The sequence below is a fragment of the Uranotaenia lowii genome, chromosome 2, assembly GCF_029784155.1.
Source record: "Uranotaenia lowii strain MFRU-FL chromosome 2, ASM2978415v1, whole genome shotgun sequence".
NCBI classification, from domain to species: domain Eukaryota; kingdom Metazoa; phylum Arthropoda; class Insecta; order Diptera; family Culicidae; genus Uranotaenia; species Uranotaenia lowii.
Window position 1 is genome coordinate 100,881,334 of NC_073692.1, and position 20,218 is coordinate 100,901,551.

The following is a 20,218-nucleotide window of genomic DNA, read 5'->3' on the forward strand; positions in this document are numbered from 1 at the left end:
TTAAAATTGTCAATATTATATGGCGACCGTGAAAAAAAAAACTATCTTCTTTAGAGCCACATTTGAATTGAAATAATAATAAAAAAATCAATTAAAATTTATTTGAAACATTATGACGACCGTGAAAGTATACCTTTTACGTTAAGGATTAATATTTGGACTCCAGTTTTGAGTGAATTTCAATTTAATTTAATTATTAATTTTTAACGATCGACTTCCATTTTTTTTTTATTTTGAGTGAATTTGATTAGAATCCAAATTAACCTGAAACTCAAAATTAAAGTCAGTTTCAAAAGGATGCTTAAGCTTGATAAAAGTTCTTTTTTCACGGTCGCCATATTATATTGCCAACTTGAAAGTTTGAATGAAAATCACAACTTTTTTTTTATTTATTCCAATTCATTCTAATTTTCCAGTTAAATGTTTCAAACCGTCTCAATATACTTATTCGAATAAAAACGTCAAAATTGAAGATTTTACCCCATTTTCTTCGCTGTCAAACCTGTCTTGACATTCAGATAAATCCTCATTATTTCTGTTCATTTGAAACGTCCTCTATTGGTCTTCTCTTCCCGATAAAGAATCCTTCACCTCCCCATTGTCTAGAACTGTCCGGTTCCACTTATGATTGATGCTTGTTAGGGAACAGTTAACAAACGGAAATCGCTCGATTCTGCCCTAGAGTCAATCCTAGGAATAGAGCCGATTTTTTCTTCCGAACAAACGAGCAGGTGAAATAATTAAACTGTTTATTGCCTAGGTGAGCAACCATTTCCGAGACAATTCGCCAACGCCAACATCAACAAACAAGTCATCAATTAACCATCAACTAGCCGTCGGTGCCGCCAGTAGTGGTTGAACGCGATAGAGAATGTTTTGATTCACCCATCTTCGAGGTGAATCCTCCGCGTAACAATTTACCGCGTTTTTTTTTGTCCCCTGGAAAGGAAAACTACCGGGTGCGCTCGGAAATAAATAAAAAAGAACAAGCTGAAAAGAAATGTGTTTCCACGAATCTATCAGAGCAGAGTGCCCTTGGCAATCACTGCTATATCGCGATAAATTTCCCTCTTTAGTTCATTTTGCTAGCTTTCAGGGAAATCGTCCAGATACAAGACTGACTGACTGACGGACGACCAAGATGGTCCTTGTACTTTGCGCAGTTCCTCGACTCGGTGGCTCTCTTGATGATCTTGCTTGAGCTATTTGGCAAGTAAACATCTGATTCGGGGTATTTTCTGCTGTAAAAAGGAGCTACATTTAGTTTCGATGGAAAATTCGGGAGCTTATTTAGAGATTTCGTTCCATGGAATAGTAGTTGATAAGCGGAGCCTGACAGGATTTGGATTTCCAGTTTTGGAAAATTTTGTTTATTTGGAATACCTTTTCTTTATCGATAATGATAATGATAATAATATTTCTTACGTTCGACATCGTTGAAATTGTTTCCCTGGAGATGTCTGAAGTACATTTTATCATATTAGTGTTCTGATTTGAAATGTATCATATTTTCTAGATTTCAATCCTACAAAGAACAATCGATAATTATCCAAACTGATAGATTTGGTCCTGAAGACCTGAACCAGACAATAATTTCAGTGCTATTTCAATTTTCAGCTTTTCATACTTTTGTTCTGTAATTTGTATGTATCTACATTGTACATACAGATTGAACTTTCTTTCATGCATGCACTCTAGCTTACAAAATGATCAAAACCTATCTTTTTTTTATTTTCAACGCACTTATTTCCTATATATCGACTTTTCTTTGAATTTCTATAAAATAAATTTAGATTTGAATTTTCATCAAGATAATTTAAACTTTCAGAACATGGCATATAATTCGACGGTCAAAATCCTAAAACAATGGTTAAATTCTTATAAATTTCTTCAGGGGCTTTTTACGGTCGTCTTGCAAATAGTTATGTTGGTAGTTATGGTTGTTGGTTATGTTGTTAACAAACAAGCAGAAAATCTATGTAAAACTCAAAAACTAGTTTTTTTTTGGTTTTTTTTAAACGGACACTTACAACATATAGGAAGGATCTCAATGAAACTTCTTTGCACTCCCCGCAAATTGCGGAGATCACCTCATATCTCTTCAAAAATTAATAACCGGTATTTCAGAATTTTCAAATTTTGTGGGCTCCTGAAAATTTTCAGGAAGAAATTCCTTGATTGCAACATCAGATCACAACAAATGAATGAGAAGGATAATGGAACGAACTCACCAATTGTTGAAGTAGCATGTGTGTTTCCTCTTGTAGCGAATCATTCAATGATGTCACGAGGTGAACGAAATCAACAGAGAATCGGGTCGGGCACAATAAATTAAACATGCAATTATTGATCACTTGCTTTACCCACATTTTCCAGAAAAAAAAACACAATTTTACAAAAAGAAACTGGTTAAACTTCAAAAATTTAACTTTCACCGCGACGGAACAAAAAAAAAACACGTGCGATACCAACAAACCATTGCCTACTTCTCGTACGGGTATGTTCAAATATTCAATTTTTAAACTTAGGAAGGTTGCGGTCCAGCACGGTTAGCCTAAAAACCACAGTTTTTGCTAAATTTATTAACATTTCTTGCAAAACCAAACAAAAACGGGAGTTGAGTTATTATAATTTTTCATTTTTGAGTCAAACAGAAATCTGGCAAGCTTAGTATATACCAATGAAGTAACAATTATGTCTGGTGTCTTCGAACAATAACTGATAATACATCACGTGCAAATGTTGCATAAGAGCTAATCTTTCTTAAAACTCTGTACAAAGCTGTTAAATACAAAATTCATTCTAATTTATTTAATAACTCATTCATCATCCAAAATTCTTTGATTGATAAAACATTGAGGATAGATATTGAAATGTTTTTCTTTTCATGATTAGTTGCAGTCTGCAACTTGCAGATCGTTGAAAGCAGATTAGAAAGTTCGAAAGCAAAATAAATATTTCCATCATGACGATTGGGAAATAACATTGAGATATTATACTTACAATTCAAAATTAAAAAAATAAAAGAAATAAATTCTAATTTCATAGATATAAGAGTTCAAGAGGAAAATTCGAATCCTTAAATCAGATTTCATTAAGAACCACAATTCAGTGTCTCAAATTAAAGCATAATTTTAAATCAAGATTTCTGAAAACAATTGCATTTCTAATTCAAAAGTGAGAAAAAAAGTTGCAATCAGAACCAAACCAGGAATTACAACAATAATAATTTAAATCAAAATATTTTATTTAAATTTACATCTTTAAAAACAAAAAAATAATGTTTTCATGCAATGTATTTGAAATAAAAAAAAAGCGGATTGTTTACAATTTTATATGAAGAAGAAAACTTGATCGAATATTAAGTAACAATTTTTTTTGTCCAATTATTCTTCTGAATCTGACTAAATATTCTAAACACAGAATCATAAACCTTGAAGAAGAATAAAATCATATTCATTTTTAAAGAATCACTCAATAAAATTCGCAATTTAACTATGAGTGTGTTTTAATGATCAAAAATAATTTATGATTGGTTTCCAAAAAATAGTATGCTGATTTTTGGTTAGTTTTTTGCTTAAGTAGAAGACAATTTTAAAATAAAAGTGCATCAGAATCAATAGTATCAAATTTGGGTTAAATTAGTTGGGAAAGTTTCATTTAGAACTCCAAATCACAGAATGAAATTTGAATGGAAAATCAATTGAGTATTGCCGATTTGTCTACCATAGTTCTTTAATGTTTGAATTTTTAAAATCAATTATATATTAGGAAGATGATGTAGAGTGTTAAGGCCTACGCTAAATTCATTAATGATCGGAAAGCTAACAATAATTTTGCATTTGCTCAAGTTTTATTATTATTCTAGCCAAGGTTGACGAAAAACAAATTCTGTGTTTTTCACATAAAAAATCTCGAATTCAATGACTTGAACCTAAAATTCTGGGACGAATTTCTGTGACTCTATTTCTAAAAAGTTCATTTTGAAACTATGTGAAACATCAACAAATTGGAAACTACTTAGGAAAAACTCAATTTGCACCAACTTGTTTTCATATTTTTATGAATTAAGTCAGAAATAAAAAGTCGAAAGTGGCATTAAAATTTATAATTTTGGAAATCTGTTCAAAATTTAGAAAATCTGTGAATTTTGTGAAAGTTTTAAAAATTCTGTGATTTGTGACACAGATTCTGTGTCGAAATTTTGCTGAAAATTCTGTGATAATAAAGATTTTTCTGCGATTTCGGCTATCTTGATCCTAGCCCCCGTTTTTATAGCTATCGTAAAAATAGTAACATTTTTTTAAACGAAGAGAAAATATTTCACATCAAAATAGAATGATAGACTCGCTCCTTTAATGTTTTCTTTATTTAATAAGTAAGAGAAAGTGATGTATTGTAGGCATCACAGATTTCCCGGATTTATTCGGACATAAATGGGTTTTCAAAGTAAAGTGAACTGGACAAATAAAGCAAACTGTAATCTGCCTCAAACAGAAAACTCAAAATGGTCTAAATTTTCTTCAACTATTTTTAATAAATTGTTTTTTGGTAGTTAAATGATTCGAACATTGATGACCAGTTTTGATAAAAAAAATGAAAGGATAAAAGAAATGAGGTGTTTGGTGTTGGTCACTTTAGTATAGTTTTTTTTTTCGAATAATCACTGGATTCTGCTTAATTTGTTCAGAACTTGTGTAAAAAAATCAAAATCAAATGCCAAAATATTGCTAGGTTTTGAAAATAAATGTACTTGGTAGCGCTTTCAATTAAAATTACGCTGAATTTGATTAAAAAGCTTGTTTTGAAACAACTAAAATTAGAAGAAGCTTCGGCTATGTTGATTCGAAATCACCAATTTTCATGTGCGTATTTTTGTAAACTAGGGTGGCAGCGAAAAGGCACTTGATGAATTTTGAAAACCGACCGTAATTGATTTGAGTTGAGGGTGCACTTTTTTCAAATGATTTATAATTGTATAAAACGAAGTGAACTGGTGTTATTTCGAAATAAAAAAAAAATGTAACCGAAAATTAATATTCTAGGGCATAGGTCGGCAACCTGCGGCTCTTTGGATATAAAGCTGCGGTTCTTTTGCACACTGCAAAAATGTCATCTAAATTTTTGAATATAATATTTGAAAAATTGTGATTAACCGAAAATTGAGTCTTGTGACCTGGCACACAGAATTTCATACGTCTAGAGGAAAATTTTAAAATTGCAGGAACTGTAGGAACAAGCGGAAAGGACCAAATATCAAAATAGAATTTTTTTAAGCCTAATTTTACATTTTTTGTGCATTTTACGGTTTTTGAAGCATGCTGATGCTTTCACTTTCATCGATGGTTGAAATCTTAGAATTTGCTAGAAAATCTGGTAATTATAGTTAACACTAGCTGACCCGGTAAACTTCGTTTTAACTTCTTAAGTATAAATCGTAATAAATGATTAATTTTATCTACACGTCCTTAACTGCATCGTTCTCGCGAATAGAATCTTATGAAAATCGTAACAAATAAAGTTGAATTTGTATTGGGAAAACCTTTCATAAAAAGTGAGATCCTTGAAACTATTATACAAACCATATCTGACCCAAAAACCCCTCGGATACCAAATTTCACTTCATTCCGACCGACCATTCATACGTGATGTTGTTACAAAGAAAATGCCTCCATTTTTATATATAAGATGTGAAGAGATAATTTTGTATGGGGACCCCCCTTTCATCAAAAGTGAGATTCTCGAAACTATTATACAAACCATCTCTGACCCAAAAAACCCTCGGATACCAAATTTCACTTCATTCCGACCGACCATTCATACGTGATGTTGTTACAAAGAAAATGCCTCCATTTTTATATATAAGATTAATGAAATGAACATAGAAAAGGTTTTTTTTTTTCAAAAAAGCCTTTAAATTCTTAAGCAACCTAGCTCTACGCACAAGCTTTAAGAGTTTGATTTTTCGATGAATAAAATTTTCAAAAGTTGAAGGTGAAATTTTTGTGATTCAAATATGTATCTGCAAATTCGATCCAAATTAAAGATCAAGGATCGAAAACTGCCATATTTATGATGCTAATCAATACACCAAAAAAATATAGAAATCTATGCAAATTTATTATTACAGGAATATTAGATTTTATCAGAGTCTTTATCAACAAATAAAAATTAATTCAAAAATAAAAAATCCTTTAGATTTTTTTTTTAAACAAAATCCTTGAGGCTTTAAGGAACCAAACTCGTTTTCTGTATTTACAATTGTTATGTCGAATATCATGAAACTCATTTACGAGCTGGATTTAAATCTGAATTATGAATATAGATTCGGAATCTGAATCCGGAACCTTTATTCAAAATTGTTGAATAAAATACAATTTCTAAAATGTACAAAAAACGATTTCTGAATTTAGATTCCAGATTAGAATTTAAAATATGAGCCAAGAATTGAAATTTTATTCAAAGCCCTCAGTCATGAATCTTTGAATTCATAATTTCAATAATTTTCAGACAAGCAAATCTGAATTGAAATATGGATTTCAAATTATGAATCTGATTCTGAGTGTTCAACTCTGGATCGCCATTTTGCAGCTTTATATGTTTGAATTCTGCATAAGAACTAACTTTAAGACCGTCGAATCTGAATATGAAACAAAAATTTGGGATGGTTTCTAATTATTATTTTTTTAATCAGAAAATTATTTCCGAAATAATGAAAATGCATATGAGTTTTGAAAACAATTAATCAAGAATGGAATGTGATACCAAACCAAATATGAACGAAACAACAGCTTTCTATATTTATTTTCTATTAGTGATTCAAACCGCTATCTAGAATCCTGAATTGGATACAAAAGGGTAACATAAAACAGAAACACAATATTGATTTTGATAATACGGAACCAGAACTTCGGAAATGAGTTTAATCTTTTTAATTTTAATATTCAGAAATGAATTCCTTTCAACAAGTAAATTGAAGTTTTGAAAAACTGTAGCAGAATACTGAACCTAGGATTTGTTTTCGAGGTTTTGGCTTCAGTTCTGAGTTGAGATTTTTTATCTTGAATTACATAAATCAGTCTCAAAATTTAGTTTAAAATTTAAAATTTTAGATGTCAAGAAAAATAAATACCTCGTTAGGTTTTCCTGGACCCTCATGGGAGGTGGGTGGGAGGGTCTAACCCTCAAAACCTCCCTCGTTCCTATGGCCATGCCTGGTTTTAAGTTTAAAAATTAGAAACCTTATGCCTAGATTTTCCTGGCCAGGATACCTTCAGAAAAAATGTGGAAAGTTTGCTCAATAAATAACGGGTTAAAAAGTGAATAGATACATGAAATTCAAATACAAAATTCCAAAACTAAGAATTGAGAACTACAAATTAAGGTTTGACAGCTTTTCAAACTTGGATCAGCATTGAGAATGAATGAAAATTTAGTTCTCAAAATCTATTCTCCATTCAATCAAACGCATAATACTGAAGAATCACATGTAGCGCTTAATGACATTTATTTTGAAAATTTTGAAAGACTTGGATCATCATTCTTGAAGATTTAAATTTTCGGCTACATTAATATCAGTTGAATTTAGCCTCATACTTCTGCATTTACTAAACGATTAGCTTTATCTGGGTGAAATTTTATGAAACTGCTTAATATTTTCAAGAAAATTTGTTTCCTTTTACTTTGTCATGTCTTTGCCGAAGGAATTATAAATATTCTGCTTATGTTTATATGTTGAACTCTTTACTGTAACATTTTGCTAAGTAGTCATTTGAGCTGTTATGAATTTTAATTTTACGTGACCCGATTTTTGCCATTTTTTTAAATCAGAAATTGATTCAAAAAATATTCAAGAGTTAGAAAAACTCTAATGATTTAAAAATTTAAATTCGTAAAACTTTTGTTCATTAATCATTCACATATCTTGTAATTTTTATTACGAACAAAACCAAAAAATCTTTAGTGTGGCTCTTTCAAGTTCTGAATTTTTGAAAATTTAAGTATTTGGCCCTTCTGCCTCAAAAGGTTGCCGACCACTGATCTAGGGCATAGCCCATTTTCCGAGAACTAGTGGCTTTATACAGAATGATTTGAAGTTGGCTTTTAGGACACAGCATCACATGTCTACTTTTAAAAGGTTTATCTAAGATTAAATTTTCACAAGGGTGTTCCATTAATTTTTCAATAAGGTAAAAGTACTAAAAATCCCAAGATAAAAGCACACATAAAAATTAAATTTACTTTACATTTCACTTTGGTGATTTTTCTTCTTCTAAATCAAGTCCACTCGGGCTGAAATTTTACACAGGAAGGTAAGTTTTGTTTCTTGGAAAGCTATAGTAAAAATAGTTAAAACGGAAAACATGTATATTAGGGTGGTCCAAAATTGCAATAATGTCTAGGATTTCGGAGGCTCAACCTTCAAACGATAGCTTAGGATGTAAAAAACAAACTTTTATAGCGAAGACCCAGAAAAACGATGTTCAGAGGTCGCACTGATTCGAATTTTGGAAAAAAAGATATTTTTTCGACGCTTTTTCTCAGATCCTAAAAAAAATATGAATCATGTTTTCTAATATTTGTTAAATTTTGTTTATAATGTATGTTTCATACTAAAAATTTGGTGAGACTCTTAATTTTTTGCTCTGCAAAGTATTTTTTTATTTTCGAGAAAAAAAATTTAATCTTAAAAAAAACACTTCTAAATTAAACTTTTCAATCAATAACGAATTCAAAAGATGTTAAAAAATGCAACTCCGAATAAAAGAAGAAGTTAGTACGTATTTCGATTCGCATTCAAATATTTGTTAGGAAACTTAAAGTAGGGAACGTGAATCAAATTATGTAACTTGGAAATTGTACACTATGTATGTTAATACATTAATGTAATCCAAAAAAAAAATAAATACAAAACTGAATGAAAGTGTGTAGCTATAACTAGTTGTACCAAAGTTATAAAACTTTTACTGTGTAAAAAAGTCCGAATTTTTACATTTTTGCTCTGAATTGAGATGTGGATGGATTAAATCAATTTTAGAATCAAATGAAATCCGGATATTAAAATTTTCAAATTCACACGATTTGTATCTGATATTTATGCTGATCAAAATAATAAAGCGTTAAAGTTCTATAAAAAACAGAATCGATTGAGGACCAAGAATGAGAATCTTTTTTCAACAGCTATAGACTTTCTTTAATTCGTGAATCTGACTGAAAAATGGGATAAATGGAAAATCCGGAAAAAACCGGGGAAATTAAATATCCCGGAAATGCGTTAGTTTTCAATTTGGTTTTCGTTCATTAAAATTTCATTTCCATACCTACTCATCATCTCTATGAGACATTTGCAATCAATCGTATCTTGAAATTGAAAAAAAATCGTCGATTCACCTTTACATACTGTGAATAACAAAAAAGCAAGATAATTTTCCCACAAACAAAAAATGTACTCACATCGTCTTCCCCCTCTATAGGGTTAGGTATCTTCAGTTAGTTGGGAAGCAATTCATCACTCCCGGACATAAATGAAGTTTCCCTCCCAGAATGGCTTGGCCCCAGCTCTATGTGTGGCGATGAAAAATTAATGGGCCCAGAAATTGCCATTTGTTTGTGTTGCGCGCACCATTCACCAGAGGAGCAAGGCCAACTAAATATGTATGGATATGGATCCAGATTCCTGATTCTAGGCATCCCAAATGGAGCCGCTACCTGAAATTAAGACGACAACGTGTAACATTACTAGCTGTTTTCACGGCTGCTTTTTCTCAGGTCTATGGAGCCACTATTCGATTCATGAATTTTAAACATTTCATCGCGGAAGGTAAAATGGCTTTCGATTTCCTATAGGGTAACTTGTCAGTTGCTTCGTGAGAAAAATCGTTTGAAATTGGGTGCTGAACCTAAAAGATTAGAAAAAAAACGAATTATGGAATCAACAATCGAGACAGAGGATACTTAATTGTCCATCCAATAAAATTTAAATACCGCTCAAGTTCTCTGCGAAGTTGCTTCAGCAATTTTACAGTTTGACTTTCCGAGAAAAAGATCACATCCAATTAACTTGTGAGAGCATACAGGATGAAATTTGTTTGCCAAGTGTCCCCGAATATGTTTGCTCTCCTCCTTCCAAGCAAGTTCTTCCTTCAATCTTTATTGGATCGCTCTAGTACAAGAGGGTACATTGAAATTTGATATGACAAAATTCATGTTTACCAAGGCAACTAAAAGTTGCTTCCATCTGTAATGCTTCCTTATTTCACTTGCTAGGCCGAACATATCAAATCAAACAGGAAGAAAGATCGTTTATGTTTTTTTTTCGAATTTAATATTTTCCCAATTTATTTATTTGTTTTCTCGGTTCGTCAAAATTTATTTAAATTTTTTTCTCATAAATTGTACCTAATATGTTTAAGCAGTACTACCAAAACAAGCGTATGGAAACCAATCTTCGGAAATATTCCGGGTGAGTCTCTTTTTCCCAATATTTTCTCATGTCACCATAACATCTGAGAAAGGGTTTTCCACTAACTGCTTTGGAACTGTCGAGCATTTCGAGGTAATTAATAAGGCACTTTCAGCATTCACAGTTGGGAATTGCTCGGTTTGATTGATGTCTGCATCGTCTACCAGTCCGGGTGATGCCGAGAGCTCGAATGTATAATTTATTACACACATACTTACGAAGACATTTCTAGGAAATACAGATAGATATGCTTTACGAAGTCCGATTGATGTTCCGTCTTCGTTGAAGGGGAAATCAATCCATTACAACACAAGTCAAAGTCCAATGGCTTTCCAACAAATGCTCAGATGGATTCTAATTACCATAGAGATTCCAGTGAATTAATTCACTGTTACACACGCTTTCATCATATCGAATTTTTGCAATACCTTACTGATATACTTATTGTATTTTCTCTTTTTTTCAGGTGAGTATCAACAATTGATAGACAGCTTATAAAATTCGTCCTGCGTTTGGTAAGATTAAAATTTACAGAATCGATTTATTTTTCATCGATTTTCTATCCTTAACAATACCTTCAATGTTCAAGGGCATGAATTTGAAATAATTCCCAGCTTTAAAAAACAACCGCTTCTAAGGCTTTGTGTAGCATATCCGTGCTTGAATAAATAAAACATCGAACGGAGAACACAAACCTGTTCGATTCGAAAAACTCGCTTGATCTCTCGAAAACACGGCGTCAGGAGGGAATCATTTTATAACAGCATGTTTCTGAAAGTTTAAACGGGCCCCATCAGATACACCGTGCTTGGCACCCAGCATCCCGGTTGAGGTTTCCATTAACCGAATTAGATCGGAAAAATGTGTTTTTTGTTTGGGTCAGGTACATACCAGTACTCACCTACCCACATTCATACGTATGTTTCAGGGTTTTCGATTCGCATTAGCATACCGGGAAACGGACGGAATATTCCCATTACGAGTGAATTCAATTTTATAGCTTGGAATCCATGAGGAGAGACTTTTCGTGGAATCATCAACAGAAGGCAGTAGTTTTATTTTTGCTGTTTGTTGTGGATTTTTTGTGAAAATTATTGCAAAATATTCAATGAATGGCTCCAATTGTTAAACGTGGGCTCAGCCTTCGAAAAATATTTTGACGGTCGCCATAGAAAGGAATGATTTCTTATAAGGAGTGTATTCGAAAAAAGCAACACTTTGTTCTTTGAATAACTTCTGAATGCATAGATGGGAATTTTCAGTGAAACTGCCAAGTGATGTAATATCTACACGTGCAAATTTTTGTGATGTTCTGTGAAGTGATATTTGAGATAGCGTCCAATGAAGTTTTCCGACTTTAATTTTTGGGCACCATATGCGCCATCTATAATGTATACTATGAACCACCTTTTTTTTCGAATCAAGGCTATTTTTCATAACATTCTCTGTTTCTTAAAGTGTGACTCTCAAAATTAGTCAAAACTTTTTAATTTGGTCAAAATTTGGACAAATTTAGTCGATTGTCCTACATTGACACGAAATCAACGAGTTTGTCTTTTTCTTATTCCACCACAGTGAGAAGTGGCTTCTTTATTTTTAGCCATTCATCGTGTAAAACGTTCTGAAACACTGACTAATTAGCAGGTTCCACAGATCGTCAGCTTCCTCAAATTTTCATTTTTTTCCTCCTTATATATCTCTCGAACAAGCGCGACTTTTCAACGAAAAAAATCTGGCAGGAACCCTGCTAGGTGCCCGCTAAAGAGTCCGTTTGATATCCATTATGGATTTTTCAAAATAACTCCCCGATAACATTCCAAATATTTGCGCACGATTTGACCACCGTATTTTGGTCATTTTACCAGTGGGCAGCTTTTTAACCTTTTAGGAATGAAGTCAGACATGTGTATCAGTCAGTTTAACGAACCAGTCAGAAAAAATATGTTTTTTTAAACTTTTTCTATTGATATTTTAGGACTGCGCTTGATAAAACTACTCACATTCCTTAACTTCATGGAATCAATCATCTTCTTTGTTATTGATAGTTTAGCTCCCTGTTGGATCCCCAGGGCTTCTTTAACGGTTTACCACATGAACTTTGATCGAAAAGTTGATTTCCAGCAGTTTTCGGGTCTCCCACGGGGATTTTCCTAGATTTTTCTCGATCCTGCCCAAAATAATTTGTCTATGAATTTCAGTATTGGACACTATCTCAAAATCCACTTGACAGATTGTCACCGAATTTTGTACACATACACATTTCATTACTAGGTAGCTTCATTAAAAATTTTATCAATTTCCATTCATGCATTCAAGAATTATTCACAAATCAAAGTGTTACATTTTTTCGAATACACTTCTTATACAACACATCCTGGCTTTCTTTTATTTCGATGAATTATTTTATTTCCAAAGACATGAGTCAAATTTAATTCACCATATTGTTCTAAAATTCGATTTTGATGGTGAAATCAATTATAGATAAGTTCTAAAACGAAATGAAATGAAAATCAATCATAATGGGAGAATAATAAGCAGAGAAACGTAAAATGATAGAAAAAATGAATGGACGAAATAAGAGATCAGAATGAACGAAAGATTATAAATACCGATAAAATTAAGCATAATGAGAAATCAAAATAACAAGAGAACGAAATATGTGCAAAGGCTTGACGAGGGAACGGGGGTTGAGAAAAACGAACAGTTGACGAATGGGAATAGAGGGTTTGGAAGACGAAATTAAGAAAATGACAGATTTTTGAAATAATCTGTATAAATTTATATATTGACAGGTTATTGCAAAAATCTGTCATTTACTCAATTTCGTCTTCAAAACCCTCTATTCCAATTCGTCAACTTACTTTAAAGTTATGAAGAACATAAAGGCGAGAATGATCAATGAGAAAAACACTCATAGTAAAAAACAAAAATTAAAAAAAAAAAATCGAAAAATGAGAGCAAAATATGACAATAAAAATGCTTGAAAGAAAAGATATAAAGGAGTAAGAACGGAGTAAGAACAGAGTTAGAAAAATTTAATAATTGAGTGTACTAAATTCGAACGAACATAAAACGTAAAAACGGTATACAGAAAAAAAACGGAAGACAAAAAAAGGAATTACTATTATCACAAGGATAAAAAAGAGAAAAAAAATGGGAGAATGCTGAACAGGAGAATGAAAGTAAATCAAAATGACAAAAAATCGGAGAAAGCAAACAATAAGATGAAAACTAGAAAATAATAAACACAAAGCTAGAGAAGAGAGACAAAAAAAAAACAAATGAAGGGAAAACGGATAAACGGAAAATAAGCGTACGATTTTCGCGAAAAAATGAGAAAAGTGAGATAACGAGAAATGATTACAAAAAATAGTGAAAAAAAAAATTTATTCAAAATGTGCTTGAGTTGAGGAAAACGTTCGCTGATCGCAAGTACCAATATGGAAGAAGAGAGAAAAACAAGTGATCTGAGGAAAAGAAAGAAAACGGTTGAACGTATTTAGGAGAATGAAGATAAGAACAGACAAGACGATTGAAAAATTAGAGAAAAAAATAAGAAAGAAAACAATAAATAAGGGAACTTTAAATAAAACTTTAGAAAATAGCTGAACAGAGACAACAAGACAATTGAAATTAGATGAAACAAAAAAATAATCCAAACTGATAGATAACCAGAAATAGAAAATGTCGAACAAAGGTCACGAAAAATGACAAAATATTAATAAACAGAAGGAAAATAAAAACAAAAAAAATGAATTCAACGAAAGAACGAGTGGAAAACTTTTACGTTACAACAAAATTCGGTAAAGTGGAATCTAAACAATAATACAAGCTAATTATAATGAAACCATTAAAGTTAGTTTAAAAATTTAAAATAATAAAAAATCCTAAAATATATGTTCAGTCGTGACAGTGTTTCTGAAAAAAAAAAAAACATTGCCGTGACCAGGATTCGAACCTGGGTTACTACGGCCACAACGTAGGGTCCTAACCACTAGACGATCACGGCTATCTAGGCTTGTGATCTAAAGTAGAATATGCTACAATCATTAATCCATCTGTAACAGTTGAACCCTCAAGATTAAATCAATAACTCAAAGACTATGGTTGGATAAGGCAGTAGTACATAAATCAGTTGTTTCCGTGGTGTAGTGGTTATCACATCCGCCTAACACGCGGAAGGCCCCCGGTTCGATCCCGGGCGGAAACAATTGTTGCTTTCTCTTTTTGCTTATTTATGAGTCTTCTATAAGTCGTTCATGACTTATTTAAGCGGAGTAGAAAGCCGAAACAGCTAGGTTTAGCTATAAACAACCCGGGTTTGTTGTTTAAATATCATTGATTAACGGGTAATTTGTTCCACCGTAAAAAACCACTTTGAAAATATGATTTCTCCTTACCTTCACTTTCAAACAATACTTGAAGGGTTCACTGTTTCCACATAAGATTTTCTATAATTATAGGTATACATTTTCTATATTTCCCGGAAATGAACAACATTGAAACTCATTCAAGATTGGGAAAATAAAACTTGATAAATTTTGCGCGTTGCTAGCTAAAACTGATCCCACACATTCCAGAAGCAAATATGTTGAATTTTAGTCTGAAATTAAAGTTGGTACGGAATGTTGCAAGTAGATATGTACCGAATAATGATATTCGTCCAACGACCAAATACCGAATACTTGCTGTTTTTACTATTCGGTGAAACGAATATTCGGTAGAATATTTAGTACAATTACAAATGATGTGAATCTCTTCGAGGAAACATCAAGTTTCATTGAGATCCTTTGTGTGTTTGTGTTCGTTTAAAAAAAAATACTTTTTCGAATTTTATTCTTCTGTTTCCTCCATATAGAAGTTCTAGTTTCTAAGTCGGCTATTTTAAACCGCATAAATACTTAGACCGCGAAGCTTTTTCTCAGTTTGAATTAAATTTCCAGGCCCTTTTTCAACGAAAATTTGTCATTATCATAAAATACAAGTTTATACTAAACTAAATAAAAAGTGATATGTCGGTGACTTCATCAAACATGCACTTCACTTGATTGTATTTGAATTTGTCCCGTAATCATTCATATCGTTGAATTTTTTTTTGTAAAATCCATGAAATCGCGTTGGAAAATCAAAACAAAAATCGAAAGGCTGTAAAATTAGCATTCCAGGATTTTTTCAGCGCGGGTCGAATTCAGGCATATACTGTCAACTTTTTCTTTCGAGCCTGGCAAAACCTGAGCATTTGATTTCAAAATTTCCAATCCAAAAACCGGGAAATATCTCGAAAAATCTGAGACAAATTAAAATATTATTCGAACAAAATCAAAGAAAAATGTATAGGGGAGATGGGGGCATAATGGCCCCCTTAAGGAAAACGATTATTTAACCATAGAGAACAGCTGTAATATGTGAATTACATAATTGTTTCGTGTTCAGACACTCAAATAGTCTATTGCCTAATTGGATGAAACTTGAAAAAGAAGATAAAAACGTTTAAAAATGCATTTTGAAAATTTTTGCCGAAAGCTGAAAACCAGTCACTGTAGAGGCATAATGAGAAACCCCCCGAGGCAGTATGAGCACCATTCATGAAGGCATAATGAGCGTTTTCTGCCGGGAATTCTAGCAGCAAATTCGACTCGATGAAGTCAACTGAGTAATAGAGCTACAGCTTGACTTGTATCGTCTGACGATTTGGCCTCTTGGTAAGATGTCGGAGAGGTAATCAGTAGGGTCGAGTTCGATTCCTGGTCGAGGTGATTTTTTTTTGATTTATCATTCATTGATCATTGATTGATCATTCATGATCATGATTGCACTAAACGGTGAGGCGTAGATTCATTAAACAAAGCAATAACAAAATAATCTAGGTCGGTTTGTAGAATTCAAAGAATTAACACATGCTCATACATTATGTTTCTGGTGTTTTGTTTGACGGATGATGCTTTGATGCTATTAACCGTATAATGTAACAATAAAAAAAATCAATCATGAATGGTATGTGCAAAAAAAAATCTCCTCGAACAGGAATCGAACTCGAGTCTACTGATAACCTCTCCGACACCTTACCAATAGGCCAAATGGACAGACGAAATAAGCCAAGCTGTAGCTCTATTATTCAGTTGACATCATCGAGTTGAATTCGCTGCTAGATTCCCCGGCAAAAAATGCTCATTATGCCTTCATTGATACTGCTCTGTTCGCCTCTAGTGAACAAATTAAAGTAAAAAAGCGTTTTAAAATTGATTAAAGTGAAAAATCAAAAATTTAATGATGTTGAACATTCAGAAACAATGTGTAGATCATGTTGCAGTGCGTACATTTCAGATCAAGATGATTTAAAGGTCATAAAAGCTTATTTGGTGGTGCTCAAAAATTATAATATTTTCGTCACTTGAGAACCTAGCTGGTTATTATTTAATATTTCTGTAAAGATGAAAAGGATATTTCTTTTTTGGTGAAAAATTAATACTATGGATAGTACGCAACAAATCCTTATGAAAATTTGTTTAAGAAAATACGTACTTATGTAGAAAAAAGGAGTGCTCATTATGCCCTGGGTGCTCGTTATGCCCTCATCTCCCCTAATCACTTGAAATTTAAGTTTTCTTTCGAAACAAATCAAATCATTTCAAAGCTTCCAAAAAAAATTTCCTAAGTTCATTATAAAGAAAAAAAATCTCCTAAAATTCATTTTACACCAAAATATCAAAATTTATCATAATTTAATGCTTAATTTTGCAGAATATCTTAATGTAGCATTAAGCATTTTGCGACTAATGTGAATAAATGCGGGCCAAAGTCTGTTAGATTTCCATTAAATTTGGACGTCTTGGTCCGACCGGACTCGTCTCGAATTTTTCTCGGATATCTGGTAATAAACCGGACAATCTGGAATGTTTAAAATTACAGACGAGCATTGGCATCTTGTAAATCCAGTGTGAAAGTGATTATTTTCTAAGCCTCAAGAAAAAAATGTCGTATGGTAAATAAGTTGCGAAGATAAGTTATTTTGAAGATTTATTTATTTAATTTTTTTTTTGCAAAAACTGGCTTGTTTCGTTAGCACTGAAATATTGACAAAACTGAAACCATTAACAAGTGAAATATTTTTGTTTCCAAAAGTCATGCCATTAGATAGAATCATTTTAGGAATAATTTCAGATAGTGGAAATTCACATAAAATGTCATAAGTTTTTCATAAATTCGCTTTAGAAATCCTATCTCAGCAGTAGTGTTTTAATTAAATTAGAAAAACCTTGGTTTCTAGAAGAACGAGGGATTCTGAAGAAGTACAAATCAATCAAAAAAAATTATAATTTAAAAAAAGCTATAAAACTTACTAAGATTGATTGATTGCCGCTTGTATTGTCGACTTGATTTGAAAACGGGTTTTAATTTCTCTTTAAAATTTTCAAACTAACAATACATAAATTTGTTTTATATTTCTATTTTTAGTGTTTTCTAATGAAAAATTTTTAGTTACAAAAGATTGATGTTTTATTTAAATGTTTCTATTGTAATGATAACTATCCCTAAACTCAATGACCCATTTGGCAGAGAAAAGATTAACAGCGATTAGCCAGTATTAGGAAATAAAATTTTTAATAAATTTGAAACAGTGTCATTTTGAGTGCGGCCTGCCAAAAAAAATTGAAATTAAAATTGGCCTTTGTTGGTTTCAAAGGTTGCTCACCCCTGACATAGATTCCCTCCGGAATAAGTGTTCAAGTCTGATCGAGCTGGAATTTTTTCACAGGTCCGTTTTTTGGACCAAACTACAAAAGGTACCAATATGGTCCGTTTTAGAAACTCCACACGATCCTTTACGCTGCCACCCTAATGTAAGCAGATCAAAGTGTTCTAAAAGAAAGAAGAGGTATTAGATATCGGCAAGGTCAAAGGCATGATTTCCCGTGGCCCGTGGGTCAAGTTGTTTTTGCAAAATTTTTATTAACGTTTTCTGCTAGCTTTAAAAAAGACTTTTTTAGTGAAAATGTTGGCCACCAAATGTCTAAAGGAACGCAAACGAAAAGATCGGAGGGACAAGCATGTGGAGAAAAAATATGAGTACAAAAATAATTAGGAGCATGAGAGTGAAGGAAAAGAAGAAAATCAATAATAAAATGTTGAGTTTGAAAATTAAAAAAAAGTAGATTTTTTTTTTGAAAAATTGAAGAAAAAAGAAATAATAAAGATAATTAATAGATAAAAATATTAAAAAAAAAAATGAAAAGGATGAAAAAATGAAGAGTTTAAAAACTTAAGGAGAATAAAGAAAACGAAAAGAATAAAAAGAAATGAAAAGATTTCAGTAATAATCAAGAAATGGAAAAAAAATGAGAGTCCACTTTCTCTGAAGAGATTGTATAGAAAATTAAAGAAAATGTAATAATAGATAAAAACGGAAAATGAAGAAGCTGACGAGAATGAAGAAACAGAAGAGAAAAAAGAGAATGAAAATAAGGAAGAGAATGAAAAGAACGAAAAGAATGAAGAAAAATAAGAGAATGAAGAGAACAGAGAAAATGAAGAGAATAGAGAGAATGAAGAGAATGAAATGAAAAGAATCAAAGAAATAAAAAGAATGAGAAATAGAGTGAAGAGATTAAAGAGAGTGAAGAGGTTGAAGAGAGTGAAGAGAATGAAGAGAAAGAAAGAATGGGAAAAAGGAAGAGAATAGAGTGAATGAAAAGAATGGAGATAATGAAGGTTATTAAAGGAATGAAAATAATGAAGATATTGGATGCATGAATTGCTGCAATTAAAGAGGAAGAAGAAAATATAATGAATAAAAAAAATTTAATTGTAGAGAAAAAATAGAGTTACAAGGTGTTAACAATGAAGAAAATAAAAAAATACATTAAGGATTTTTTTTTATTTTGTACGTTAATTTCCGAGGGATTCCAGTGGAGAGAGAATTCTTTGCATTTGGAATGGTAATGATCAAAATTCAACAACTGCTTAACAAATCGCAACAATTTGCAAAAATTAGCACATTTTCACTCTCTCTGAGCACCGGTTTCTCTCATTTTAACTTAAACCTTATAATTCTCTCTAACAAATTGCAACAAATTACCACCAGATTCAATCATTGGCAGCCAAATTTGATTGATCATTGACGATGATTCTCCGTTTATCTCAGTCCCCTGGTGTTAACAGTGAAGCAAAATAATAAGATACAGAAAGATTTCTCTTTATTTTGTACGTTAATTTCGTTGAATAGATGCTATGAATAAGTCAGAATTCAAATGTTAGATATATGTTTTGTGTTTTGAATAAGTTCCGATTCATTTTTTTTACAATCAATAAACTGCCTGTGAAATTAACCCATGAAGTGAGAGCTCACTACGTTTTCGAAACAGATAAAAAATGTCAACGATAAAGCAGTGCATTCCACAACTCCATAATGTCATTGGTCCATAACAGATTCTAACAAAATGATAAATCTTTTTTTCAAGGGAAAATCCAATTTCCACCGTCTACAATAATAACCAATTTTACCGGCAGATTTCCAAGAATGTGCAAGCTTCCTACAATTTCGAAAATTAATTGGATCTCAATTATATTGGTAGACCCGGTTCCCGAAATTTCAACCTGGGAACGGGAACCATTCAAATAAACAGTGGACTCGCTCGATGTTTTGGTTAGAAGTTTGCTTGCCATCAGAAGTTTTACTGTAGCTTCAATTGAAAGCATCCTACTACATAAGTCAAAGTACAGTATGATGTTAGCTAGAAAATGCTAGTTAACCACCAC

The 20,218-nt window shown here is 32.0% G+C and overlaps 1 protein-coding gene and 2 non-coding genes across 3 annotated transcripts in view; 2 read left to right on the forward strand and 1 right to left on the reverse strand.

Moving 5' to 3' along the window:
* Window positions 1-20,218, forward strand: part of LOC129746125 (mitogen-activated protein kinase 1-like) — a 330,696-nt gene that overhangs the window by 150,588 nt on the left and 159,890 nt on the right. The window lies entirely within an intron of this gene.
* Trnah-gug (transfer RNA histidin (anticodon GUG)) lies at window positions 14,400-14,471 on the reverse strand. The gene has a single exon. It is a non-coding gene; the product is annotated as a tRNA-His (tRNA).
* Window positions 14,600-14,672, forward strand: Trnav-aac (transfer RNA valine (anticodon AAC)). Its single transcript has one exon. It is a non-coding gene; the product is annotated as a tRNA-Val (tRNA).